This window comes from Triticum urartu, chromosome 4A, assembly GCF_056163025.1.
Source record: "Triticum urartu cultivar PI428250 chromosome 4A, HENAU_Tu73, whole genome shotgun sequence".
Lineage (NCBI taxonomy): Eukaryota > Viridiplantae > Streptophyta > Magnoliopsida > Poales > Poaceae > Triticum > Triticum urartu.
In genome coordinates, this window is record NC_141876.1 from 231,398,134 (window position 1) to 231,406,511 (window position 8,378).

Sequence of the window (8,378 nt, forward strand, 5' to 3'; positions counted from 1 at the left end):
CATTACTAGTTGACATAGTAATGGCGCACCACACCCACCGTGCGCCGTTAGTAGTTTTGAAAAAAAAATTGTTAATAATGCCGAGCCCCACCTCCCCTCGCCCCGTCGCCCCCCTCCCCTCGCCGCCCCCTTGCCCCACCTCCCCTCGCCCCACCGTCCCAACCACCCGCCGCCGCCGCCACCCGCCACCGCCCCTGGCTCCATCGCCCCTCGCCCCGTCGCCCCCACCACCCGCCACCGCCCCGACGCCGCCGCCCCGACCCCCACCGGACTCCACCCCCGCCGCCCCGTGCCCCCACCCCCGCCACCCCGACCCCCGCCGGACTCCTCAACGTCTTCGCCTTCCTCCTCACCGTCGGCACCGAGCAGCGACGCAGCATCGTACGTCCCCCGACCCTCCTCCTCCCCTTGCCCCTCGTCCTCCTCCCCTTGCCCCCTGCCTGCGCCGGGGCTGACGGCCCCTTCTCTGTCTCGCAGGGCAAGGTCTCCGGTGCCTCTACGACACCGACACCTCCACCGTCTACGGCGTCTGCGCCTTATTCCACCTCCGGCCACCACGGCTTCACCGTCGATCCGCGTCACCTCGTCAACCCTGGCCCCGCACGAGCTCGCCGTCGTCTTCCTCTCGGTGAGCTGCACCGATTCCCCTTCCCCCCCCCTTCGATTTCGTCGCCGTAGAGTGTCACACCACCGCGCCCCAGCTCCTGGTTGCCGCCCCCCGTGGCCGTGCTCCCCTCGGCCCCTGGCCGCGCCCTGGCCCCGCCCAGGCGCACTCACTGCACCACGATTGCGCCTCCACTACGCTCGGGCCGCACCTCCACTATGTATTTTGTCTAGCCATTGTTTTTAGTGCAAATTTCTCATGTATGTGTGTGTGATCGATTCTATTCTGCTTAACCTTGTGTCTTGTGTGATCGATTCTATTCTGCATAACTGGATGGAGCATCTGTAGATGCAGGTGCTTGGTTAGCGTAAATTGTAGGGTGCAAGGGGAGGGAGTTAGTACTGATTATGGTAGGATGAGTGTCGTAAAACTTAAACATGCTGCCAATCTTGTGGGTTCCTTTGTACCTTGAGATCATTCCTTGTTGGCAAAATGCAGTTTCCGTAAGACATAGATCTCTCCTTCGTAGCGGCCTTACAAATGTGTGTAAATCTAACCGGTGGAATGCATAACACGTAGCTAAGTAGCCTGAAAGCAGACGCAGTGCAGCAAGTATCAGTGGTATTTTTTTTCTCTTTCTTGGAAAGGTGCACACCAGGATCTCTTGGCATTAGTTAGGGATGATAACCCATTCATGAGTTGGGTGACCTGGCTGTCTGGCTTAAGTTGGAGGCTGCGACGGAAGAGTTCATTCATAAAAAATACAGGCTTTAAAGATGTTTGTGAGTTTCTAGTTCCAAGATATCAAGAGGAAGACAAGTCTTCTAGGATTGTTAAATCTAGTGATGTGATTAAAGATGACATTGCTGCTGAACCTAGTGACACCGAAATAGCTGATGTGTCTAACGGTAATTAGTCTCTGAATTTTGACAATGCAGACTACTTATTTTCATACCTATGCAGCTTTATCTCGCCTCACAATTTGAGTTTATTTGTTTTACTGATGCTATTTGTAAAATTGTAATTGCGCTTACGGATAATGCCCCTTGATTTTGCTTTCTGCCTAGACTAACTCTGTCTACAACCTCTTCATGTATTTTTCCCCGATGTTTATCTAAACTAGTTTTTGTCCTTTTATTTATAAATAACCAAACAAGTTTCTTATACTTGTAAAGAGTGCTGGAGCTCATGGCCTTGCCTAAGAAAAACCATCTATAATTGCTAAGTTTAGAATAATAGGTGAGCAACTTTGTCTCGGGTATACAATGCAAACTTCCAGACCATAAGCTAGATACACTATTCAGCAAAAAAAATTGTCGCACTGATGTCCCATTCTGAAGTCTCAGTCCATGTATACTGACCGAGCCATCATACTGCTAGCTAGTTTTTTCTTTTCTTTAGATGAATGTTTTTATACTGCTAGCTAGTTGCCTACTTTGCATTTTTTGACGACTAGTGGTACTAATAAATTCAACTAGAGCCATCATATGTCCACAAGTGCATTGGTGTAGTTGATTATCTTCTGCTCAAAATTTATGCTCCTATAATGTTGTATGATAATGTTGTAAGGGTACTAATTGGTCTCTTCTGCTGCTTATCAGAGATGGGGGGAAGCAGCCACCACCGCTCTGCCTCACCGGAGTACGAGTTGGATGCTTTCGAGTTCTTCAGTATCGTACTTGGGACTTCAGTATCATCCATGACGCAGGTATATAAAACGAGAGATCTCCCCTTCACCCATCTCATTATGATAACTCTGTTGTTTGCTACACCACTCCTTGTCCCAAATTGCAGAGGCTGCCTGACACTTTTATGAACATGCTGGGTGAAGATCCGCCAAATAATGTGAAGCTCTGACAGGCCGGCAGTGGGGTTCGCAGGCTGTGGGACGTGGAGTTGGTGATCGAGGAGGGCCACATGTACCTGTGTCGTGGTTGGGAGAAGTTCTACAGTGCCTATGACCTGTGGACCGGGTACTTTCTTCTCTTCAGGTACGACGATGACGCCACAATGCTCATCGTGAAGGTTTTCAACGCGACTATGTGTCGCATGCGCTACGCTGACGACGAAGATGCCAGTGCGTTCTGCCTCTTCTTATTCCTCTACATTTGGCTTTGTCTCACATCGATTGTTAACGGTCATTGTTGCATTTGGACAGGCAATGGGAGCAGCAGCAGCGACACTGGCTACAGCCAAAGCAGCAGCGATTATGGCTGTAGCAAAAGCAACAGCGATTCTGGCTTTAGCGAAAGCAGCAGTGGTTCTGACAACAAGAAGGATGATCCGGACTGGAGTGGGGGAGAAGAGGAGCAGAGTGGGGATGAGGAGCCGCAGGATGGCGATGGGCATCAGGCTGAGGATGACCTAGCGCTGGTGGTGGCTGACCAAGGGCAAGAGATGGTGGTGGCTGACCATGGGCAAGAGATGGTGGTGGCTGACCATGGGCAAGAGATGGTGGTGGCTGACCATGGGCGTGAGATGGTGGTGGCTGAGGATGACCTAGCGATGGTCGTGCCCGTCCTGCCTGAAGGAGGCCTCGCGATGGTGGTGGTGCCTGACAATGACCACGCACCGGTGGTGGCATCGGCGATCCCATAGCTGGGCGACATGACCACGCCAATTGTGGTAGAATACTACATCCCACAGCTGCCTCCACCGCCTCGCCGCTCTTGGCGCATCAGGCTGAGGAAGGAGAAGGAGAAGAACAATGAGAACTGAACTATGTCAGGTATGTCAGATCTCCAAAATGATATAGATATACTTAGTTACCTATGTTATCTCTAATATGCTTAGTTTCCTATAGGTTAGCTCCAAAAATACTTATGTTAGCACAAAATGATCAAGTTTACATAATAAGCTTAGTCTTCTTCTTATTCTTCTTCTTTTCCAAAATGACATATGTTAGCTTCATTTTACCTAAGTTGGCTCTAATATGCTAACTTAGAGCTTATATGCTTAGTTTCCTATAGGTTAGCTCCAAAATTACTTATGTTAGCACAAAATGATCAATTTTACATAATAAGCTTATAGTCCTCTTCTTATTCTTCTTCTTTTCCAAAATGACATAGGTTAGCTTCATTTTACCTAAGTTGGCTCTAATATGCTAACTTAGAGCTTATATGCTTAGTCTCCTATAGGTTAGCTCCAAAATTACTTATGTTAGCACAAAATGATCAAGTTTACATAATAAGCTTACAGTCTTCTTCTTATTATTCTTATTCTTCTTCTTATTCTTCTTCTAGTATTCTTCTAGTGTTCTTCTTCTTCTAGTATTCTTCTTCTTCTTCTCTTCTTCTTCTTCTTCTAACTTCTTGTTTATCATTTTGCAGATTTGATTTAATTCACGGAAGCTTGCATGGATGGAGTGCTTCTTTTCCATTTGTGTTTTTATTTTGTATCAATGTGAAACTTTTGTGAATTGATGGATAACGGTGTTGGATGATGAACAATGTGAAACTTTTGTAATATGTAACGATGGAACTATGTGTTGGCTATGTATGTATATATGATGAAACTTGTGTGTTGGATATGATTGTTATATGGATGCTTGTTGTATATATATGTGTTGGATATCTCATATGTGAAATAGTGACCTGAGATTAAGAAAAAAACGAATTTTTTTAAAAAAAATTGTTACTAATGGCGCACTTCCATGAGGTGCGCCATTAGTATACCAGATACTAATGGCGCACCTGTGGGATACTAATGGCGCACCTGTGGTGCGCCATTACTAAAATATACTAGTGGCATGGTACTAGTGGCGCACCAGTAGTGCGCCATTAGTATGCAAAACTAGTGCGCCACTAGTAGCCCTTTTCCTAGTAGTGCCCCCACTAGAGACGTCGTCCAGTATGTACTCCAGATATTATACACAGACTCTAACAATGCAGTCGAATACGAGGCCCTACTGCATGGTCTTCGGATGGCTGTAACCATGGGCATACAATGCCTGGAGGTGCGCGGGGACTCGAACCTCGCCATATCTCAGATAAACGGCGACTTTGATGCCAAAGATCCAAAGATGGAAGCTTATCGTAATGTCGTATTAAAAATGTCGGCTCGGTTCGAAGGGCTTGAATTCCATCACGTCGCCCGAGAGAGTAACCAAGCGGCGGACATCCTTGCTCTCATCGGTGCTAAGCACGACCCCGTCCCACCCAACATCTTCCTGGAAAGGCTTTTCAAGCCATCTGTGGTGTGGCAATGGGAGGGTGGCAACAATAGTCCAGATCCGAATACAACTCCAAATACCGAACACACCGGCAGTATCGGGGGCTCAGCCACCGAAGTAACACCGTCTGCCCATCTCATTATGGCAGTAATTGCTCCATGGACCGGACCTTTCTTGGCCTACATTAATAGGAAGGAGCTCCCCGAAGACCAGAATGAGGCTCGCCGTGTTGTCCGGCACTCTAAGGCCTACAAGGTTCATGACAGAGAGCTCTACAAGAAAAGTACCACCGGAGTACTTCAAAGATGTATCTCCGAAGAAGAGGGGCGGCAGCTTCTAGCGTAAATTCATGCCAGTCTCGGTGGACACCATGCCGCAGCTCGGGCTCTTGTTAGCAAGGCTTTCCGTACTGGGTTTTATTGCTCGACAGCCAGAGCAGACGCACAAAACCTCGTCCAACGCTGCGTCGGATGCCAACTCTTCACCAACCAAAGCCACATGCCCCCAACTGCCTTACAGACTATCCCTATCACTTGGCCTTTCGCGGTCTGGGGACTGGATATGGTTGGACCCCTTAAAGGGGGAAGCCATAAGAAAAAATATCTGCTGGTTATGGTGGACAACTTCACCAAGTGGATAGAGGCTAAACCGGTCAAAACGGCTGAGTCCAGCCCGGTGATAGACTTCATATCCGGTGTTGTGCACCGTTATGGTGTGCCGCACAGCATCATCACCGACAACAGCTCTAATTTCACAGCCGATGAGGTAAAAACCTGGTGTACTAATCTGGGTATTAAACTCGATTACGCCTCCGTCTACCACCCACAAACCAACGGTCAAGTCGAATAGGCCAACGGTCTTATCATGAGCGGCATTAAGCCCAGACTAGTGCGGTATTTGAAAGAATCAGACAAGCACTGGGTTGAGGAGCTCGACTCCGTACTCTGGGGGTTGTGGACCACGCCCAACCGTACTACCAGATACACACCTTTCTTCATGGTGTGTGGCGCAGAGGCCGTATTGCCCTGCGATATTATTCACGACTCACCTCGAGTGCATATGTACGAAGAGAGAGAAGCCGAGCTTGATCGGCAGGACAACCTAGATGCCCTGGAGGAGGAACGCGACGTCACAAAGGCCGGTTCAGCATTTTACCAACAGCAGGCCCGAAGATATCAAAGCAGAGAAGTACAGGCCAGGATTTCAATGTTGGCGAACTTGTTCTGCGCCTGCTGAAGAAGAAAAAGGACAAACTCAAACCCAGATGGGAGGGTCCCTTCGTAATTGACGAAGTCCTCACCAGAGGTGCATACCGTCTTCGCGATGCATCAGACAATTGCCTCGAGCTGAACCCCTGAAACATGGCCAGACTCCGAAGATACTATGTAACACCCCGGATGTAACTTGCCATATTTGTACTCTGACTCTTGCCATTTTCGGCTCTAAGTTATGAGATTACTCGTGGTAGGGTTTTGTCTTTGTTTTGCATTTTGTTCATGTCATGCATTCCATATCATGTCATCATGTGCATCGCATTTGCATACGTGTTTGTCTCATGCATCCGAGCTTTTTTCCCGTTGTCCGTTTTGTAATCCGACACTCCAATGTCCTCCGGCGCCCCCCTTTTGCCTCTTTTAGTGAGAGGGTGTTAAACGTTCTCTAAATGGACCGAGATTTGCCAAGCAGCCTTGGTACACCACCGGTAGACCGCCTATCAAGTTTCGTGCCATTTGGAGTCCGTTTGATACTCCAACGATTAACCGGGGAACCGGAAAGGCCTCGTGTGTGTTGCAGCCCAACACCCCTCCAAAGTGGCCCAATAACCCATCCAAACCTATCCCATGTCCTCCGTCATCGGATCATGATTGCCTGATCGAAAACTACACCTCATTTGGACACTCCCACCTCCTTCTAGGTATAAATATGTCCTCCCGGCCAAATCCGGGTCCAAACCCCAAAAAAAACCTCCTCGGACCGACGGACACGTCCGCCCACGCCGGACGAAATCGCGCCGCCGCCCCAAGCCACTCAGCGCCCGCCACCTGGCCCCGCATCGCCTCCACGCCGCCGCGGCGCGCCAGGCCCATCGCGGGCCCGCGCGAGCCCGCCGGAGCCGCCGCCGCTTGATCCCGCTACGCCGCCCGCCGTTCTACGCGCCGCCGGCCGCCGTCTTGCCCCACTGCAGGCGCCGCGCCTTGCCCCGCGCCGGCCACCACCACCTCACCCCGGTGCCGCCTCCGGCCACTGCACCGCCGCTCCTCGCTCTGCGCCGCCGCGCCCGACCTCCACCTCCTCCCCAAGCTCCACTCCGGCGAGGCCCGAGCACTCCGGCGAGCCCCCTCCACCATCTCCGGCCCTCTCCTTCCCGGATCCGGCGAGATCCAGGCGAACCTCGACTTCCGCGCCGATGAACCCTGGATCTGGAGGTCTAAAATATTTCTAAGTCTTTTCCTCTGTTATTTTTTATGCCATGTTCATCATGCCATAACTTCTCATTCGTAGCTCCGTTTCGTGCGTGTGATACATCAAAATGTTCATCATGATGTGCTCTTAATTTTGTTCCATTGTGACATGCTTGTTTGGGTCCATCTTGACGCCCAAATCGTTGATGCAAGAGTGCTATAAAATGTTAGATGCTGATTCTTAGCAGTTTATGAGCATTTGTCATTTTTGCCACATTTGTGGTGTGCTTGATATGAACATGATCTCTACATGTGTTTTGGTCTATGACATGCCATCTTTACAGGGGTGTTTTCCATGTATTTTTGTTATATTTTTGGTGACTAGCACAAGCATGCAAAGTAGCTCTCGTGATATTGCTAATTTCAGAGACTTAGAATTTCACTAAGTCATTCCTCTGCTGTTATTTTTATGCCATGTATTCATGTTGCTACAGTGAGATCCATGCTTGTTTTGAGTATCTTCAGTAAGGATGATTTTGACATATGGTTATGATTTATCCATCCATGCCCCTGTTTGCATTTATGGAGTACCCTAACATGACTTAATATTGCTCTACTTTTGCTATAAAATGTTCCTGGCAGATTGTTTACATGTTAATCAATTTTGCCATGGTTGTTGTAGTTGATCCAAGCATGCTATAAACTTGTTCTTGCCATGGTTAGCCTTATGATCATGTCTTCTTTCTTGTAGTATGCTTAGTTTGTCATGCAACGCTTTGTGATGAGTGAATCGAGCTCGCAAATATGCCTTCGTAATTCTGTTGATGCCATGCTCAGTTTTCTGCTAAGTCTGAATCTGTTAACGAAACTTGCTATGTTTACATGCGTGCCATCATATTTTCTGTGCCCTTTTGACTCTTGGTCAGTAACGGACTTTTGTTCTCTGCATTTAGTAGATTCATGTCATGCCTTGTTTTGCTACGATATGTTCCTGTAGCATATTGTTTGCTTGCTCTAAACGTTGCTTCCTGATGTTAATTCCTGGCATGTTAGTATTTTCACTAAGTCTGTGATGATGATATCTTTTGCACTTTTGCCATGCTTGTTTGAACCTGCTCTTGTGTGATTTAGCCGTAGCTCAGTGTTCATCTTTTGTCAAGCATCTTGAGTAGATCACTTCCATGTGCTTTGTTGTTATGTT